This window comes from Passer domesticus, chromosome 1 (assembly GCF_036417665.1).
Source record: "Passer domesticus isolate bPasDom1 chromosome 1, bPasDom1.hap1, whole genome shotgun sequence".
Lineage (NCBI taxonomy): Eukaryota > Metazoa > Chordata > Aves > Passeriformes > Passeridae > Passer > Passer domesticus.
In genome coordinates this window covers 130949117-130971007 of record NC_087474.1, presented here as the reverse complement: position 1 = coordinate 130971007, position 21891 = coordinate 130949117, and the positions used below count along the sequence as shown (strand labels likewise).

General features: G+C 39.7%; 1 long non-coding RNA gene across 2 annotated transcripts in view; it reads right to left on the bottom strand.

Annotated features, from left to right (window-relative positions):
* The window catches only part of LOC135281108 (uncharacterized), an 85233-nt gene that overhangs the window by 3023 nt on the left and 60319 nt on the right, over positions 1-21891 (bottom strand). The gene's annotated exons all lie outside the window — the stretch shown is intronic.

Genomic DNA, 21891 nt, shown 5'->3' with positions numbered 1-21891 from the left:
TAACTTGTTCCACAAAGGCTGATTTTAGGGAAGATTTATTACCTAAAAAAGAACAGAGAAACATCAAGGCTAAGATAGGCAAAGCCTTGATTTCCTCTATTCTGTGATGAATTTGTGTCATATAATCAGGGCAGTAATAATGAATAGCAGTGGTAAGGCCCAAATAAAGGATGCAGTTAAATAAAGAATGAGTTCCAGAAATTTAATTTGAATTTTGAATACAAAAAAAATTGGAAATTTTCAAAATTTTGCTTGGATGAACCTGTAACTTGCTTGAATTTAGTGGAAATAAAAGTGGAAATCATCAAATGAAGAAGAAACAACAAATGGAGAAGAAAACCAGACTGATATAATCTTTGATTATCTTATATGAGAAGAAGTTTAGAATTCAAAAGTCTTCCTCTTCAAGGCAAAACATGCTTCCTTCATGTTCCCATCAAGTTCCAGTACTATAGCTGTGGCATACAGTAGAATAAGTGTAGATCTTTTGCTTACAATTAAACAACACATACACAAAGACTCAAAACCTAAAAAATCAAAACCCAAAAGAAAATCCACACCAAAATGGACTAGTTATACAAGGAGGAAAATAACAAGGTAAGTGGAGTAATCATTCAGCCATAGCTAAAGCTAAATTCTGCATCAGTTTACTGCCTATCAGGAATAATTCATGTAAGCCACATACTGCATGGTCACTTACCTGGGCTTCAGGCTTATATCTTTCTTCTTTTTGATCTGAGGTAAGAAGTTGAACATAGTCTTTACTTCTCAAGATTGGTTAGTATAATGGTTGCTGTATTTTTTTGCTATACCCATCCAACTGTATAATACATTTTAGATTTGCTGGTAAGCAAAATGGTAGAATTGGGGCAAGATGCTCTATATACCATGTCTTTATACCATTTAGAAGGGGTGCAAGTATTCCTGTGAACATAAATGTGTCATAAGTTTTTTTTACACCATTTTACATTAGAAATCCTCATTTCAGCATCTCAGAGTTTGTCTTTCTGGGTGCCAGTCACTGTGAGTCCTACAGTAGCTCCAATTGCTTTCTGCACCAGAAAACAGTCTTGCCTTCTACTGTATGTTCAGAAGCTGACTAAGAATGCGTTTTTATGGACTAGCTTTGCAGTTCCAGGATTGGTTCCTTCTTCTGAAAACAAAGACATTTATCTGCATCATACTGGCATGGTACACTAAGCCCATCTGCATGTCTACCAGCTTGCCAGTGCTCATTGACAACTTTGCACTTAGGTGTTACATGCATGCAGTGTTATGTTCTGACCAGTCAGTTCAGTCTGTACTTGAAAGCAGACAAATTATTAAAAAGGGCTATGACTATTTAACCCTATCACTCCTTTTATAACAAGTCAAGAGACTAGTTCTGGAGACCCTTAGACAAACCTTAAAAAAAATTGTTTTCCTCCTATTGCTTCCCATATGATGTAAGTTAATTTTTATGTTATATTCCCAGAGATCTCTGTTGACCAGATGTTAGCAAATATGCTGTGGCTGCAGAAAGCATATCAGGAAGTCAAAGGGACCAAAGTTCTTGGTTTTCCATGAATTTACATGGTGATATAGAAAGACCTCTTCTTCAGGGTACCAGGTTTTATATGCCTGTCCATGAATAACAGCTTTTCAACAAGACAACTTTTTAAATTTTAGTTTCATCTTTTGATATTTATATTAAAGAAAAGGGCTGTCAGCAGATAGATTTAAAAGAATAAAATTGTTTGTCACACCTCTGAAGCAATCATTGTCTGAAGCTGGTTTTCAAGCAAACACTATGTAATTAGGAGATACACCTGCTCAGGACATGAGCCATGCCTGTTATTTTACATCCAAACTAAAGGAAAGAAATCCAGGATTTCTTTTTCAAAATGTTGGTGTAATATTCCTGATGGAAACCACAGATTTCATTCTTCTTCATGCAGGACAAACTAAAATATTTTTTGATGTTCAAGATACTTTTCTAGTTTGCCTTAGGTGATCCATAACAGCTTCTTTAAAGCAAGGCATTATTTATTTGCTCAAAGCAGCATAACAAGCATAGCAAGTGGATGAAGTAGGAACAGCCATATGCCCTCACTGTTTAACCATATTTATTTTACTGTTGACAAGTTCCACTCAGCTGACACACTGAATTCATAGGTGAGGGGTATTGCCAGCCTTTGTGGAACCAAAGCATATGTTTCCTTCAGCTGCTGATACTTACACTGTTTTTTAGAGACTTTAATAGATTACTGTCTCCTTTGATCTCAGATTTTGGCTGGGAAGATAAAACATTGTTAAGCTTGTCTGACTTCTCTTAATAGCCAGGTATAGGGAATACAGACAGTTTCCAGGTTCTCTATTGTTTCAACAAGAATTCTTCATAATCTGTCTAATAATTTATTTTCTTCAGCATTGTTTGCCTTCTTGAAACATTCCCCAAAACTTTTCTTGGAACTACCCACCCACCCAGAATAAGCTCAATGAAATTAACTCCAGGGCCAGAGTTGGTATTTATAAAAATAATGCAGATGTCTTATGCTCTTCAGCAACCAATGAGTATTACTGATATGATTCTCCCGTGGCTCAAAGAGGTAAAGATGCATTGCTATCAAAGTTGTTTCCATTTACAAGACCAGTCAATTTTGCATAGCACAATGTGGTGGAGAAAACAGTGGTGTTGGCACCAGAGCCTATGGAGCAGGCTATATTGTATATGAGCAAGAGATGGAGGTCTTTGATAAGAGATGATGCAGGGGGGTGGCTTTAATGCTCCAATTCATTTTCTGTGTGAGAGGGAGGGATGGTCTATTGAAAGTTTCATTTTAGGCCAGTTAACTAATACTGCCCCTTACTGATTCTTCAGCCATGCTCAATTAGAGAGAATCCTTTGTCCTGACACCAGTCAGGATTACTACGATTCATCAACTTTACCCTGAAGAGTGCTTTTATACCAGCTAGACCTCTTAGCTCTAGCTGTGAAATGCCTAGTCACAAGTTTGCCAGCAGATAATTTTCCTTGCCCCTGTAAACAGTAGGCCACTATAAGTACATCGTCAAAGCTTACTAATAATAGGCAATATAAATATGTAGCAAGTTGTGTATATTTGGAAATTAATTTAGAGTAGCTGTTAGCACATGCATTAAGCTGCACCAGGAGTGTAGAAATATATCAAATAGCAAGGCAAGATTTTTTTAAAGACATTAACAACTTCAATGCAAAGAGTAGTTGAGCTTGTCAGATGAGAGAGCTGCTATACACTCAAAATAGCTTTACAATGGTTTGGACAAAGGCTCCAAAAAAAAAACCTCCCTGGTTTGAGTCAGGAACAAGTAACCACAGACAACGCAATACATCAGTTGTTGCAGCTGAAAAAAAGCCAGGCTTTGCCAACACAGCTTGTAAACTGCAGAAGGTCAAATCCCAGTGATTCAAAACATTTGCATACACTGCTATGAAAACCAAATGTTTTCCCTTTAATTCAAATGAACATGAAATTAAACTAACAATAAAAATTGAAATGAAAATTCTGGCAAGCATGTTGACATGCAGAAAAGAATAAGGTTTCTCTGCAGCATTAATTAAAGTGTGAGTCATAGTAGAGAGTCTCATTTGTAACTAGTGGTGATGTGGTAGACTTCAGTTAGCCCAACGAGTATTGTCAAGATTTTAGCTGTCTCTCATGATTATAGTTGAGGAAACTGTTGATCACCAATTATAACCTGGTATACAAAAGGCCAGAAGCAATTCAAATAGCTCACCACTTAGTATGCCTGGTTTTTTTCTATTGAAAAAATATGTCAATAAAATTTTCACAGGTTGAATCAGCCCTGCTAGAGAATAGCAGGAATCTAAATATTCCAATTTTAAATATTTTTATTTACTTTAAATTAAAACATTAATTAAAAACATTTAAATATTTTATATTTTATTATATTATATATTTCTTTACAAAACCCTCTGATATGGTCAGAAAACCAGAAATAAAAGCACTTTCAAACTGCTTGGAATACGCTAACCATGATATATAGAAAATGTGTTATACTGCCTAACTAAAATCTAAGAGAAAAAAAAATGGTTACAGCATTTTTATTTTCAGAAAAGGACCAAATTACATGATGAATTGGAGAAAATAATGTTTGGTAGTGTGTGCTTGCAGCCTGGAAAGGCAACCATACCTTGGTCTTCATCAAAAGTACTGTGACCTTTAGGTTGAAGGAAAGGATTCTGCCCCTCTGCTCTCATGAGACTCCACTTGGAGAGCTGCATCCAGCTCTGGGGTCCTTAGCACAAGGGCACGTGGCCTTCTGGAATGAATCCTGAGGAGGGCTGTGAAAATGACCAGAGGGCTGGTATTAAGTTTTGTTTCGTCGGGCCAGGGTTTTATGAGCCTTTAAAAGAAAACTTAATACACACAAAGGATAGCTCAGCTATTACCTTTGGAGGCAAATAATGAGCAGGATGGCTTCTGCTGCAGTGTTGGAAACCAAACTGTTTAATAAAAGGAAAAACAATAAACAGAAAATCCGATCCAGGTACAGAGGTCTGCTCCTGGTAAAACACCTTCACAAAAGCCTCGCAGTTCTTTTGTCTTCTCTTTTTCTACCTGATGGCCCAGGCGGGATCTTTTGGCTCTCATCCAATTAGGTGACCCCAAGGTTTTAGTGAAGTCTCTGGGGTCCTATAAGGTGGCTTTTCACCTGATCGTTGGGAGAAACTTCTGGGCTTTCTTCCTTTTTTGGGGGACAAAGGCTAGTTTGTCCCTCTCTCATTGGGGGCATCCCCCTACACTCCTTCATCTCACCCTTTACTATACATTTAGAAAGAAAGAGGAGAAAGGAGTATAGATTAGAATGCCAATAATTTTTGCTGCCAATTCTCTATCTTAACTTTGGTGAAGTGTTTTTCCAGGTAGGCTTCAAATTTCTGGTTATATGTGTGACTTTTACATAGAGGTAGGTTTAACAACTTTTTTATCACAACAATAACTACAAAACTTTTTCAGTGCAAAACTTTCTTGTAAACAATTTTAACTAATGCAAACTTAGAAAACAGTCTTTGCTTCTATCCGTGGCTCAGTTGTTTGTGCATTCTTCTTCTGGTGCCGTCTGCTGCTCTCGGATCGGCTGCACTTGTGGCTTGACATTCTTTGCAGAGATCCATCGAAGACCTGTGTTTGTAGAAATGCATGCAAACCCCCGGCCCCATGTTACAAGAGGATGGGGTCCTGAAATCTGTCCTGTCTCTGGATCCTTGATGAAGACTGGTGGTCTTTCCTTGAGCTTTGCCTGACTGGTATTGCTGAAATGCCTGAAAATTGGTGGTACCTGCTCCATAAAGGAATTGTTTAAGAAGTTAAAAACATATACAGCTTTATTCAGCCTCTCTATTGTAGAAAGCACTTCTGTCCCCCCTTTCTGTCTTTCTAGTATCATTTTCAATGACCTGTGTGCTCTTTCTACAATAGACTGGCCTGTGGAAGAATGTGGAATACCTGTGGTATGTTTGATACCCCAAGTTTTGAAAAACTCTTGCAATTTATTAGAAATGTAGGCTGGTCCGTTGTCAGTTTTGACTTCTTGAGGAATACCTAGGGATGCAAATGCTTGTAAGAAATGTTTAATCACATCTCTACTTTTTTCTCCTTGATGTGCAGAAGCAAAAATTGCTCCTGAGAAGGTATCTATTGATACATGTATATGTTTGAACCTTGCAAATGACTGATATTGAGTGATGTCCGTTTGCCATATCTGCAGGCTATTTAAGCCTCGAGGGTTAACTCCTGTTGCTATTGCTGGTATAGCTAATTTCTGGCAATCTGGACATGACTGAACAATTGCTTTTGCCTGATTCTGAGAGATGTTAAACATTCTTACTAAAGCAGGTGCATTTTGGTGATAGAAAGCATGGCTCATTCTTGCTTGTTCAATAACATTAGGAAGTGTGTGCTGGATTGGCATGGCTAACAAATCAGCCATGGCATTTCCCTCTGCTAAGAAACCTGGAAGAGAAGAATGTGAGCGAATGTGCATTACAAAGTAAGGTTCTTGTCGAATGGAAAGAAGTAAGATTAACTGTTTGAGCAAACTATATAACTGATCATTAGCAACTTCTTTTAGCAGAGATCCTTCTGCTCTTTCCACCACACCTGCAACGTAAATTGAATCTGTTACTAAATTAAAAGGAAATGTGAATTTTGAAAAGACCCGTACAACTGCTGCCAACTCTGTAATCTGTGCAGAACCATCTACTTCCTCAATATCTGATTCCCATTTTTTTGTCTCTGAATTTTGCCAAGCAATCACAGATTTTTTAGACTTCCCAGAACCGTCTGTAAAAAATGTGATTGCCTCAAGGGGTACATTACTTCTTAAAGGCTTATGAATTAATTTTAAAGATGAACTTAATAGCTCATGTTTGGGACAATTGACTGAAATTTTTCCTGCAAAATTTTCCAAAGCAAATTGCATAACTTCTGAATTTTGAATTAACCATTCTAAGTAGATGGTTGTGACAGGCAGAAAGATTTCTGCAAAATCTCTTCCTGCAAGGGAAAGCATTCGAGATCTAGCCTTGATAATCAATTGTGAAATAATTTCAGGGCAAGTTGTTATAGTTTTACCCAATTGACGCGATAGGAAAACCCACTCTAAGATTATCAGATGGTCCTTCTTCTCTAGATCCCACTGGAATATCAAACCATGAAGTTGTGGACTCTCCCCTAAAACTGCAAACAAAAAAGACAGGTTAGGATTATACCGATGAGCCTGACGTGACTGGATGGCTCTCATCACTTTCTCTAAAGCATTTTGAGCTTCTTTGTTGAATTCTCGCGGTGAGTTTAAGGCTGTGTCTCCTCTTAACAAATCTGCCAGAGGAGCCAAGTCCTGATTTGAAAGGCCTAGTAGTGGACGAAGCCAGTTCAGAGTGCCTACAAGCTGCTGCACTTCATTCAAGGTCTTTGGATTTGTCCTTAGCTGGAGTGGCTGCGGAGTTACCGTTTGTTCTGTGATCCTGTATCCTAAATATTTCCAGGGAGGAAGTGTCTGTATTTTTTCTTTTGCTACAGTGAGTCCTGCTTTCTCTACTGCTGAGATGACCTGATCTGTTGTCTCCTGCATTGATGCTTGGTCCTTTGCTGCTACTAAGATATCATCCATGTAATGTAATATGAGAGAATTTGGATATTGTGCACGAACTGAGGAAAGTATTTTTGCAACATACCACTGACATATAGTCGGCGAGTTGCGCATTCCTTGTGGAAGAACGAGCCAATGATATCTTTTCAAAGGTGCTTGCTGATTTATGGATGGGATGGAAAATGCAAATCTTGGTGCATCGTCTGGGTGCAAGGGAATATTGAAAAAACAGTCTTTTAAATCAATAACAGTTAGCTTCCAATCTTTTGGAATCATAACAGGAGAGGGTAAACCTGGTTGTAAAGAACCCATTTCTTGAATTACTTCGTTAATTTTTCTGAGATCCTGTAACAACCTCCATTTCCCACTGTTTGGCTTTTTGATTACAAAAACTGGAGTGTTCCAGGGACTAGTAGTTGGAGTTAAATGACCTTTGGTTAATTGTTCCTGTACCAACTGCTCTAAAGCAGCAAGTTTCTCTTCAGGTAAGGGCCACTGGCTGACCCAAATGGGTGTGTTAGATGTCCATGTAAGTTTTAAAGTGTTATGTCCATCAACAGCTTTTGTTAAAATCCAGTTTCTAACCTGAGATGCCATTGTGATAAAATGTCCCGTCCCCAAAGAACTATATCAGCTCCTACAATGAATGGTCTTGTGGTGGCAACACGACCTTCAGGCCCCTCAAATGTGACTGCGTGCGAGCTTCGAAAGCTCTCACAGTGACCACCAATACCTGCCAGCTGATCCAGCGTAGGCACGATGGTCCAGTCCTGTGGCCATTTCGATCTCGATATCAGAGTGACGTCTGCTCCGGTATCTATCAGGCCAGTGAGGGTGATGGCTTGCCCGAGGTGCTTCAGGACACAGGTGAGCTGAGGCCGCCCGCGGCTGATGTGCCTGGTCCAAGCGATGACAGCTGTGTTGTTCTGTGACTCTGGTAGGAGGAAAGCTTGCGCTATGGTTATCCCTTTGGGTAAAAAACATGGAGGGTCTAGACACAAAGCTAAGACTGTAATTTCCTGTGAACAGGTGACAGACAGCACAGTTGGAATGACATAAAAACCTTCTGCATGGGATCTGCTCACTCCCACTATTAAGAACTGACGTGGTTGTGGTTCAGGTCCCAGCTGTCCTGTAGACACTGTGTGAGCAACAGCATTGGTTAGCATCACTGGCTGGGCTGTAGACAGCTCCAGTCTGGTACCTGGGGACATTGTGGTCGGAAGTCCTGCAAGGATGTGTTGCAGTTCTGAACTTGGTGGCCTGTGGTGGTCTCTGGCCTCTGGTGCAGTGGTTTTTGTATCATTGCACGCCACTGCTCCGTGCTGGGCTGCACGTTTCCCGGCAGATGGCACGAAAAACCCTGTGCTGGGTAAAAGCTGTTAGTATTGTGACAGAAACCTCTGCATCCACTGTTTCTTGGCAATGGCCTTCTGCGGGTCCTAGGACATCCCCTTTTAAAATGACCTCTCTGACCACACGAATAGCACGAGTCCCTTGGAATTTGTTGGTTCTCAATTGCACCTTTGAATGCTATTAAAGCTTCTGCTAGGGTTTGTGTTTGCTTTTCTACTGCTTTTTCCTGCTGCTTTAGGGTGTTTTCTTGAGCTGTTGTGATGGCACTGGCCAATACTTCTGCCTGCATGGCTGCTGCATGCTCAGGGGTGCTCAGGCGGTTGCAAGCATCTACTAGCTGTGTCAGGGTGGGCTCAGGATCCTGTGGTAATGTACGTAATGCCTTTTTACAGGTTGGGTTTGCATTAGAAATTGCAAGCCGTTTTAATAACTCTTGTCTGGCTCGGTCTATTGGAATCTGCTTTTCTAATGCCATTTTTAAACGGTCCAAAAACTTAATATAAGGTTCATCTATGCCCTGTTTTATTTCTGTGAAATCTAGTTCTGGCTTGTTGCCATCAGGGACTTGTAACAAAGCTGTTTTTGCTGCTTCTTTGACATCCTGCAATACTTGTCTACTAAGAGTTCGGGCTTGTATTTGAGGATCTGTATGAGCTCCTTCACCTGAGAGCTGATCTATAGTCAAATTTGCAGTAGCTGGAGTTCCTGCATAACCTCTTAAAAGGTCGTTTAACAAACGTTTCCATGCTAGTTCCCACAGAGAAAATTCTGTTGGAGATAGCAGGGATGTGCAAAGCTGTTTTAGATCATGTGGAGTGAATATGTTTGCTGTGAAGGTGGCCTGTAATAGGCTTCTGAAATAGGCAGAATCTCTACCATACAGACGAGAGGCTTTGCAAATCTCTTTTAACTCAGCAAAGTTAATTTGTTGCCATGTTTCCCTGGGTCCCGGACCTGCAGTGTATTTCACAGGAAAAACCTTCAATTTCGATGCAATTTCCCACTCTCCTTCCTGAACTGCATCCTTTCTTATCCTCTGCCAGGTATCTGTGACTCCCTGTGTGTTAAACTCTTCCTTAGATTGTTTGAAATTACATTGTGGAGCATAGGAATAGTTTGTTTTTTGTTCCGGTAAGTTATCGGACATGGGCGCCGCCATTTTGGACAGGGTCAGTTCCGGCGCATCACTTCCGGTTCCCACGCTCGGCAGAGAGGGGGTGTGCTGTCCCGGGCTGTGGGCGGGGAGCAGGGGCAGGGACACCGACCGGGCACCGCCTACAAAAGGGGCGCGTCCCTGTTCTGATGGGCAGGAGCTCAGGGAGCAGCCACCCAGGGACTCCTGGGAGTCCGAGGAGCCACGCCCACGAAGGACAGAGCTGGGCTCGGGGCTATAATGGCGATTGCCACGTGCTCTATTGTTCTCAGACTGGATTCTATCGGCTCGGCTTTTTCCAGTTTTACTGTCAAAATTCACCGATTTTGAACGCCAAAGCAAGGTTTTGAGAGGAGATAGAGAGGACTTTGCTCTGGTAGGGTTTTTGGAAGACGGGTTTTGCAGACAAGCCTGGCCAGGGCTGGTCTGCTCCCCCCTGTCTCGGGATGGGGTCGGTGGGGCAGGCGGGGGGGCAGCTGGCCTGGCTGCCTCCCGGCCTCTCCACCGGGGTTTCTCGGCTGGGATAAAGGAAGGTTTTTGGGTCCCCTCAGAACTTCGCTTTCTCCTGTCTTCTCTGTCCTGCCTGCATTCTGCCCTCTCCCTGGTCTTTGCTTGCTTTTCATTTTCCATTATTACAAATTTCAATACCGTCCTGAATATTGGACGCAGCTTTAAGTTGGACTTCTTGTTCTTTTCTGTGTTATATAATTTCAGTCCAACTGAATCCCAGAAGTCTGGATCGAGTTTCTGAGACATGTCTGAGTTTGGGAATTCTTTTAAGACCCATTTTACAAGCTTTTTAAGCTGTTTTTTGTCAAACTGAATATCTTGGATTTCCAACTTATAGTTAAAATACGAAAAAAATTCCTGCTCAGCTACTGACAACCGATTCCCCATGGTGAAACTCACCGAGTCTTCTGGTCGTCCTTCTTGGTATAGACTTTTTCCCGGGTCCTGGGTGCAACAGTTTCAGCTTAGCCGATTCACAGTATCCTCTGAGGGTGTGCCGTTTGCTCCCGTCCCGTCTGAATTATAGCCTCTTCTTCACCGGTATGAGGCTTCGATTTGGGATTCCCTCTAAACCCCAAATCTCTTCTTCTGAGTTTTCTTTTTTAACGCGACAAAAAACTCAGGTGCAGGCCTGCTTCCCCAAAAACGCAAATACCAAGGAAAATTGTCCTATTTTGATTGAGGTAATCAAAAATTCCTAGACCATCTTCCTCAATATGAGAAATTCTGTCCAGGTGCCACGTATTAAGTTTTGTTTCGTCGGGCCAGGGTTTTATGAGCCTTTAAAAGAAAACTTAATACACACAAAGGATAGCTCAGCTATTACCTTTGGAGGCAAATAATGAGCAGGATGGCTTCTGCTGCAGTGTTGGAAACCAAACTGTTTAATAAAAGGAAAAACAATAAACAGAAAATCCGATCCAGGTACAGAGGTCTGCTCCTGGTAAAACACCTTCACAAAAGCCTCGCAGTTCTTTTGTCTTCTCTTTTTCTACCTGATGGCCCAGGCGGGATCTTTTGGCTCTCATCCAATTAGGTGACCCCAAGGTTTTAGTGAAGTCTCTGGGGTCCTATAAGGTGGCTTTTCACCTGATCGTTGGGAGAAACTTCTGGGCTTTCTTCCTTTTTTGGGGGACAAAGGCTAGTTTGTCCCTCTCTCATTGGGGGCATCCCCCTACACTCCTTCAGGCTGGAGCACTTCTCAGACGAAGACAGGCTAAGAGAGTTGGGGCTCTTCACCTTGAAAAGAAGGCTACAGGAAGACCTTATAGCACCTTCCAGTACCTAAAGGGGGCTACAATAGAGCCAGAGAAGGATTTTTGGCAAGACAATATAGTGACAGGACAAGGAACAACAATTTAACTTAGATTAGATATTAATTAGATATAGAAATTCAACATTGTGAGGGTGGTGAGGCACTGGAACAGGCTGTCCAGAGAAGCTGTGGATGCCCCATCCCTGGAAGTGTTCAAAGCCAGGCTGGACTGGGCTCTGAGCAACGAGTTTAGTGGAAGGAGTCCCTGCCTACGGCAGGGAACAAGTTGAAACAAGTTGATCTCTAAGGTTCATTCCAACCCAAACCATTCTGTGGTTCTATGAAGTAATGAATACCAATAAAAGGATAAAGATTTTTTTCTAAAATTCCAAATTGCTTTTACTGCAGTCAGTGTGGCCTTTCTATTGATTTAGATAGAAGGACAAAACACTTGAAAGATAGCACATTAGTAAATATTACAAAAAACCCATAACCCTAAACCAAAGCAAACAGAAAAAATAAATTAATAAAATAAGTTCTAGACATTGTTTAAGAAATTGTAGAGTACATGTGGTTATATTGTTAAGCAAGATTTTTTTCAAAGTATTGTTTCTACCCACTGCAGATGAATACAACCAGCACAGCTGTTTAAGAATAAGGTGTGACTGAACAGAAAAATGTGTACTGGCTTGAACAGTGACTTTGGGGAAGTAAGATCCTGGACATGTGGTTCCTGCTACCTGCTGTAGGCTGATTAGTATTCAATGACCAGGATGATCACAGTCCCAGTCTTGCAAACTTCAATTCCACTTTTCTAGCAGGGATTCATTGAAATGTTTTCCATGTCTTTGACAAATTTTGAATTTCAGTGGTCAAACAAGTGGATTTTTGGTAGATTTTGGTATACAGAAACACAGTGCCTTTAGTTGTTGGCAATGTAAAGATAAATTATTCAAGTTACTTTTTTTAATCTCCATTTCAAATTTTGTCTGGCACCAGAAATATCTATTCAGAGCTCAAGCAAAAAAAATAAAGAATGCACCTCAGTTTTCAAGAATTTCTGATTTTCCCTGCCAGCTCTCTCCCCTGCCATATTTTTGTCACGACTCATTCAGAGTGGCTTTCCTGTGAGCTGGAGGAAAGTCAGAATTAGGTCACAGACATATAGACTCACACATGTATCTGTACAAAAGTCTCTGTATTTATGAAAAGTTTGGGACAAATCCAATCTCTGGTGTCAGTGAGTCAATTAACCTTCAAATCCTGTATTTCTTAGGCATTCAGGTGCTAGTATGTATTGCCTCCTACATACTGCATTAGTAACAAAGACAATTCTTCTCTGGTACTCTATATGTCTCTTCTACCTCAAAACAAACAATTTAAAATAATTAAAGAAAAAAGATAGAAACTCAATTATCCTGTATGGCATACATCTTAGATGTCCTCATTTGATGTGTTTTACTTAATTTACTTTAACAACAAACCAAGATCCTAGAGAAACAAAAAAAGAATTTTGCACATAGTGCTCTGTAAACCTGAATGCTTCTAATGTACTAGATATGATTTCTGAACTGAAGAGAATTTTCTGAGTGTCATTACTGTGTCTGCCTTCTCAGCAATCATAGAGGCTCACATCTATCATTTCCTTTGTTCAGTGAGAGACAGACTTCTTGCCATAAGAAAAAAAAATAAAGGGAAAGACTAGAAATATTTACTCTGATGCAATGGAAAAAAAAAGCTTCAGTCAAAATACTCTCTGTAATTTATATTTTAGAGAGTTACATATAAATTTGTACTTATATATACATGCTTATGAATTATACTGATTAAATTAATATTTTATATGTTTAAGGTGTACACTGTTATAATAATTTTGTAATATAATCTATTGTGTTTTTTAAATCTATCATTTAAAAAAATCTATGTACTTTAAAATAATCACTTAATGAAGTATGTGAGATGATAGCAAAATCCTGCATTTTCATTTACACTCATCCCTTTCTAGAGTTATTCAAATTAATAGTCTTAAATGGAATGTATATTAGTTGTTTTTCAGACCCTTCTAGCTATGCTTTTAGTGCATTACTGATTTTTTAAAATCAGATTTTCTCTGGAACCAGCCAAATTTTTTTCAGATGTCATATCACACTGCATGTATGCAAGAGTCATCTACGTTCTTCAAAAGAGAAATTCAATTAGAAAATTTGACTTACAGATTTTTGTCCTAACTGGAAATTTTGTAATGAACTGTAACTGGGTAAAAATGCTGCATTTTTATTCTTCTAATGCATTTGCCAGCACTTGGGGCAGTTGTTTGCAGTTCTTTGTTGCATTTGTTGGGCAGTGATGCCATTCCCAAGTGTCACACTGCAGGAAAGTGAGTTGCTCACATGCAGACATGACCTTCTCAGCCCTAAGCTGAAGCAGATAATGTATAGTAGTGTATGAATTTGAGAAAAAAAAAAGGGGTTTTATCTTCCTGGAGCATCTCCAATGGGATTGATTAGCACCCTGGGAATCCTCAGCTAAATTTTTCACTTTCTAGATACCACCATATGCTTCTTCTTCATATGTATGCTTTACTTATTTGGCTGGGTGATATACACTCATAAACAAAAACTACCTTTGGCTACTGGTTGCACTGAGGATGCTGCCCATCCAGGGATTTCAGATGAACTGACCCTTAATCGTTTAGCACAAGAGATGGAGATTGCTTTCACCTTCCTAAATCTCTGCAGCAAGAAAGGATTAGGCAAACTAAGGTACTACAATGAGTATTACTCTAGGACTGTCTTCAGATGTCTGAAGTCACTCTAATGCTAAAATAATTCAGAAATATTCTCAAGGAGTAAAGGAGTAGCTTTGTGTTACAACTTGTGTAACTGCAACAAAAAAGATGAAGGAAGGTAAGTGCCAAATTATTTACACAAAAGTATGCCAAATAATGCTAATTGTGTAAAGGTATGATCTTATTAATGGACACATGTATCTATGCTTTAACAAGTCTTAGGAAGAATTCTATAAAATGGGGGCACATTTGTCCTGATATTTTTTTCCTGAAATTTTAGTGTTCCTTCGGTGTCAGTGTCAGCTGCTAAATATGCCTTTTCCTTTTTTAAATACTAAGTTTCTCCAGGTCATTTTAAAAAAATACAGTTCTTCTTGTCCCACAACTACATGCTACATGGGTAGAATAACCATTTATATCCCTTGTCACAGTAGACCACATATCATTCCTAAAATTATCCTTTCTCAGGCTTTATTTAAATCTCTACCACAGGTGAGAAACCACAGCTACTGGGTCTATATTGAAGCCAACTGCCTCACTTTTTTTTTTTTTCCAAACACTAATAAAGAGGGCTTTCCCCCCTTCATTAAAAGAATGATTTGTATAAAAAATATGAATTAAGAACTTTTTAAACATATTCCCCTTTCTTTCTTTTTTTCAGTTCCTCATGATCATCTCTCCTTTATTGAAAAAAAAGCTAACATATCACTGAGATGAAGTGGATCAGTTCTGAGTTGCAACAAACCTATGTGCTGCTGTCTGTTCAGCCCTGTGAGTCTTTAAGAGATGCACTGAGACTGGAATGAGATCATCTACCTGAGATTATCTACCTGGAGATTCAATGGCTGCAAAGAGTGGGTGAAAATCTTCATGAATACTTGCTTCAGGAAAAGGAAGTATGGCGAGCATAACTGAAAAGCAGCCATGGCTTTTCAATGTGACATATAGATCCATTACAATTTACAGGAACAGCCACTGGCAGTAGCAAAAATCCGGGCAGATTAAGTAACTAGGCTGCTCTAGCAACAACATTTTCAACCAAGCAAAGGAATTGCCTCACAAACCAGCCCTTGTCTTTCTGGTTTTTTTTCTCTGCCCTTTTCAGAATTTGCTGCCAAGCTAGAACCCGGCCCTTCCTTCTCTACAGCTCACCTGTGATTTGAACAGTTTAGTGATGGATCAGATAACCCACAATGCAGTTAAACAGCAATCCTGCATCTCACACTCTAGTTTTAATGGTGCTATCCACTGCATTCCATTGTCTGGTTTGGCTCAAAAGGGAAATGAGTCTGCCTTTCTGCAAAAATTAACTGGCAGTGCTCAGTAATTTGGTAATTGGTATTCAGTAAGTGGTATTTTTAAGTTCTATATGGCTCTCAACCTGAAAGAACACAGCACTTAGAAGTGCCACTTGTTTCCATGCAGTTTTACATCCCATTCACTTCTGGCTGATTCTTACACTTTAAGTGCATAAGAGACCAGCAAGAAGGACACAAAGTCAGCATGTTTTCTGACCCATATAAAGCAGAACTAGATGATTACAATGCTCTTTTAGGGTGAATACATGGGGTGGAGTTTTAAGTCTGTCTTCTGGTGCCAGACATTATGTTTTATATGTTATTTCATTTCTAGCGCCCTGTTTGTGCATCATGATGTGGGTGCAGTAAGAGAGATTCATCCATCTCTTCCTACTCCTCTGTTCCCCAGCTCTCAGACTTCCTCTTCTCAGCCATCAGGCAATGAAAATGCTCTGGCAGGGTATTTTAAATATATTATTGCTTCTGGGCTCTTTGCTGATTGGAAGGAGTTGTTCAGTAAAAAGGTGCAGAGATGTTTGTGTGATAAATGGGAATATATAGACTGGGATGCTTGGCAGGGCTGAAAAAATACTGTCATGTGCATTCAAGATGGAAGGGAAGGGAGGGGAGGGAGACACGAGCTGTTAAAGTGAGTGGCAGCCACCTACAAACCTAATCCAAATAAAACCGCTCGGAGCAGAGGGACGTAGCCCTGCAGTTTGCACCAGCACAGAAGGATCAAAGCGAACAGCAGCCCTTGCTCACGCTGTCGGAGCCGCCGCCACCGAGCCCCTCCTCAGCGGGAGCAGGCCCGGCAGGGGCCCGGGTCACCTCGCCGTCCCCTCGGCCCAGCGCTGGGGGTGGGCAGCAGCAGCACGCCGCAGCCTCAAAGGCTGGAGCAGCCAATGCACTTCTCCAAGGCCGGCACAGAGCTCCAGCAGCCAGCGAGGCTGCCCGAGGCACCGTGCCTCCCGGAGCTCCTGCCGAGCGGCGCGGCCCTGCATCCCAATGCTCGCCCGGCGCTGAGATGGCCGAGCCAGCCCGAGCGAGGCAAGGAGCCGCTTGCCGCCTTATTGTGCATCCTCCTTGGGACTCCAGGGGAGGCACGGCGCTCAGCTGTACTTGTGCTGGATGAAAACTGAAAATATCTGTAAATGATTAAAATGGTAGGAGAGAAACAATCATAAATATTCATCATCTATCACTACTGATTTATTTTCCTAATGCTGTTGTTACTCACAGGACCAAATCTTCCTTGTTTTGCCTTCAGTGGCATATGTACAGCACACTAGAATTTGGAAGTAATTATGTTTGTATAAATTTAAAACATCACATAGTTAAAGGGAATTACAGGTATGACCTTTGTGAACTGCTGTCAGATTTTTTTGTGTTATCTCCAAAATATAATAAACAAAATCACACGGTATTTAGAAGGTTCTGTACTTTTCAAACACACCTTTACAAGTAGTACTAAGAGAATATGATGCTTTAAGAATGCAACAGCTTGACCTGTTCCAGAGAGCAGCCTAATTATTGTTTTAATGCTATTTCAGCAAGATAGGTATTTCTTCCTTGGTTTTTTTTTGCTTTTTCAAATGGAAGGAGTTGTATTTATCACTCTTGTATATCCAGCATGATTTCATCTTAAATTACTTTGTTGGAACTCACAGAGCTTTATTTAAGAGTGAGATGAATAGTAATATATTCGAGGTACCTGGAATTTAAGAGAAAAACCATGTAATATTGAAAAAATCTGGTGTTCATCTGGTACTACTTTTTTCTTTAAAAAGCTCCTTTAGTTTGCAGTCAGATATTCTTTTCAGGTCCGTTTTGGTGTCATATTTTGCAGAGAAACTATTAATCTACAATCTGTATGGCAATAAGTAGGAAAAAATTGCAATTTTTCATACAACAATCCAATGTCCTTCTATTTACTATACAAGACAAGTTTTCTGAAACACAGGGGTTGTTTTTATTTTTTTAATAGTTATATGGCTCAGATCCAGCAAGCAAACCCGTTTTACTGATGGGGTCTCTACTTATCCAGTGTTTCTGTCATCAGCCTGACCTTGCAGCTTTCTACAGTGCCATTATACCCTGGGTGCTGGCTTATTTTCATACAGCAGCCCCCAACTACTTGATCCCACTTCATCTACTTCATGGACACAGACATTTGTTGGGCTTATTAGCTCAGCAGGAGCCTTATCATATTTTGTATCTGAGGCTGTTGGAGATGTCAAGAGATGGAAATGCTGTGTAGCTTTTTATCCTCTCTTCTTGCACTTTCTCTGAGAGCCCAACAGTGCATTTGGATTCAATGCTCTCCTGCCACTAGCTGCTGAGATCTCTTTAAATATGTCTAGCTTTGCCATCTGTACCAATAACACTGCAAAGGCTTAGCCATGATTAGGCTGTCAAGATTTATTAAGTTAAAAAGTATCAAAGTTTCTTGCTGCAACCCCAGACCTTTTAAGAGTCCACCTTCTTTAGAAACCCTTCCCCCTCCTGACTAACACTACAGTCAATGTGCTTCGCTTGACCTTGACCAACATATGCACCCGGGGAACACTAATGAATTTGGGCCAATTCATCTTGGAACTCCAAATTTAATCAAGCTGACATGCCAGGGAAAGCAGACTGTAATTAACTCCTAGCATTTTAGGTAATCTGTAAATTTCATAAACTTAGATCAATCTGTTTCTGTGGTATTAAGCATTTTTTCATGGATTTGTTTAACAGACTAAAATTGTTAAAATAATGCAATAATAACAATTAAAAAGAAAGTGTTGTATCATAACATTAAATCCCTTCAAAAATTACTATTGGTCCAGCAGAATAGGATGCCACCAAACAATGTATACTTAGCAGCCTGCCTAGTAAAACCAAGTGAATCCAGTGTTTTCATTTCTTTTTGAAAATGAGTCATCCACTCATTTCATGATGTGCATGCTATGAAAATGTACTATCAGTGAAAATAAAATAGAAAAGAATCCCTTGCTCAGTGTTATCTTTCAATTAGTTTAATTTTGATAGAGAAGAGATAGGAGCATTAAAAACTAGCCCATAGGGCTCCTGTTTTGTTCTGCTTCATTTTATTATTATTTGTATAATGGTAGCACTTAGAGGTCCTGGCCAGGATCAAGGTCCCACTGTGTGAAGTGCTGTATGAATGCAAGGTTCCAGTCCTGAGGGGGAGGGAAAAAAAAAAAAGAAAAAAAACCCAGTAAAATATTGATTTAAAAAAAAAAAAAAGAAAAGAAAAAGAAAAGGAGAAAAAAGAAATAACCACCAACCCACCCACCACCCTAAACCAGACTTTTCTGAGACTAATATTTAAATCTCCAGGCTGAAATAGTTCCTCTGAATATTTTAAAAATTCTTTTCATATCTGCATGGAGCATCAACAGCACACCTAAGCTCCAGCCTTTCGAAAGTGGTCCTGGTAGGTAAGAAATTTTGAGGTGGCAACAAATATAACAGAAGAACAAAGTCAGAGCTCAAGCAATCAAATTATTTTATATGGATTGAAAAGGAAAAAGCCCAACTAACAAAGACTAAAACGATCACGGCATTTACAGCATATAATCTCAGAAATCATAAACCTTTGATCTTTTAAATGTAGGAGTTAAGAAAAATATAAAAAGCAGGACCATACCAAAGACTGAAACACATACATAGATATATACATATTGTATAGACATTTCCTGCAGACCTTGTTAAAGGGAAGCAATCAAATAACATCAGATATTGCTTCAATCAAATAAATGTTAATTATTTAAGAGCAGAGGCAGAGAAGAGCCCGAGCTATTAATTTAGGTTCCCTTCCTCAAAATGTGTTTCATAAAAATGCCATCTTTAAGATCTTTCTATTGTATTTTAAACTAAAAATTCATGAAGTTTTTTAAGGCAGACAGCAGCACAAAGCGCTGCAGTGAAGATGAAGTTCACCTACTCCTGTTGATCTTTGCAGTCTTCCTTTTCAAAGAGAAGGATGAACAGCATTTTGCTGATAGCTAAGGAAAATTCTTCACTGTTGCAGTTTGTACACACTTAAATAATGTACAGGGATTGTACATTATACAAATAAATGTACAGGGAGTGACAAAATACAGCATGTGCCTTAACCTTTTCATGCTGATTATGGTCACTGTGGCTAGAAGGGAGGATTAAGGTCTGTGCTCAAACATAACATGCAAACACACACACACACATGCACTGTGTTTACACAAGTAATAATCATATACAGCAACACATATATTCTATAGGATGAGATTTTTGACTCTGTTCCAAATGTTGATGCTATTTTAGATGGACAAATCAGTCATGCAGTGTCTTTAATGAAAATATTTCTCATACTGAAGAAACCACAGCATAACACCGTATGATCACAGAAGATTCTTTAATGTCTTGTGGCCAGCACAGTCTTTCATTTCTAAATACACTGGACCAAGGGGAATAAAACCAATTCACGGCTTCCCTTCTTCACGAGGCTGGAAAACTTGGCATAAATTGCTTCTTCTTTCTCTTGGTATATGACTATGCACATGCCTGTGTCTCAATTACAAAAACAAATATCTTGTTTTTGTGCAAGCTAAGAGAGCTAAGCAATGTATCTTATGTGCCCTCAGTCTATAAAAGTGAAAAAAAAAAATCTACTCAGGCCTCTTTCATAATGTGTATAGTATCCAGGACTTTATTTTGAATGATGCAGAAGCACAATTCAAATACTCAAAAAGGTGGAGTCTCCATAGGCATGGCCAATAATGTGCTATATACTTTCAAAGCTTTAAAAAATGTCTTCACATATGTTGTTATGATTTATTAAGCAAATTCTTGACCCTAATAGCTAGTAAAAGCTAGCAAAGTGCAACTGGCTACTTTAATGACCGGAAACATAAATGCTGGTTCACAGAAAGTAATCTCCCAACCATCATAATGTGTAATAGATCATTCAGGACACTAAGCACTTGACCAAAATGATCTCACCTGCTGTCAAATTCTCTCTAAAATCCTTTTGTTGACTGGTCAATGGGAACAATGTGATGCAAGGATATGTCTTACACCAACATATTGGAGTCATCATCATCAGACTACATGCCAGGAGCAGAAAATTTAGATTGTTTGGGTGTTGGTGATGGGTGGCCTCCAGTGACTGGGTGACAAAATACCCAAGCTGGTGTAGGAACATTTCTAAGTCAACCTCAGCTGATTGTGAGATGGTTGTCAATCTATAGGTTACCTATATGGAGCCCTGCGTGGATTAATCTTACTTCTTCTTTTCAGAGATCCCTGGAGATAATTGCAATACCACAATTTCGCTGAACACCAGCTTCACCACCTCCATTTTAGCCTCTACAACCAATGTTATCTCCCAAAGGAGGGAGCATATAATTATGAGAAAAGTTTAAATTGATGCAAGGATCTGAGGAGCTAAAAGGCCACTTATAGCTGAACAAGACACTTAGAACTTTCAAAACAACCTCCTAAAGGAAAAAGTAAGTTAATGCAAAACACTGAAAGGAGCAATCAGTAATGTTGACTGTACCTTCAACAGAGGATATGCCCTCAGTAGCTGATAATGTAGAACAATCTTGAGGCTGCATTAGATTCATTGATAGTCCTGACTGCAGAGATAATTGTGGTAAGAAATGGTTGCGCTCCCACTTCCCCAAGAGACTGTGCCTATTGCTGTCAAAGGAAGATCTGGAAACTGTGATTCATGCTTTTATCATCTCCATGTTCCTAACTTAGGGCTAAGGGCTCCACAGAAGTTTCATCTTGTTCAACACTCAGCAGCCCACCTCTTAAGCAGGAAAACCTGCCAAGAGATCATAATGGAAATCTGCACACTCTAATGGATTTCTGCATTCATTATCCAGATACAAATCAACTTCCTGGTCCTTATATTTAAGGATATTTTAGATACTGGCTTTTAGCCAAGATCTACCATGCAACTTTTCTTATTGAAAATGCTGAAGTGTATGCAACCTATGTTCAAATGCTCAGAAGTGTTTCATGTATTAGGCTCCTGCCCCTGGAAGGAAGATTTAACAGAATTCAAGATGTAGTGTGAATCCAATCATCTCACAAGCAAATCTTCCTGTAATAGTGCGGCTTTAGGAAGAATGACAAGAAGTAAAAGAAAAGGAAGGAGTAAAGTGAGAAGAAAAAACTGAGGAAAACATATATGCCTCCAAAACTTGTCACATTAAGTACAGATGTGGACAGAAGCTCTTTGTAGACTTCCATAATTTACTTTTTAGTGTGAGAGGTACAGACATATTACATGTGTTGATTGAATTATTGACATATAAAACTTTCTGCCCAAGAAGCTTATTTGAGGGTACTCATATGATATGCTGAAAAGGAATAACAGAAAGAGAGAGATGAGGTGGGA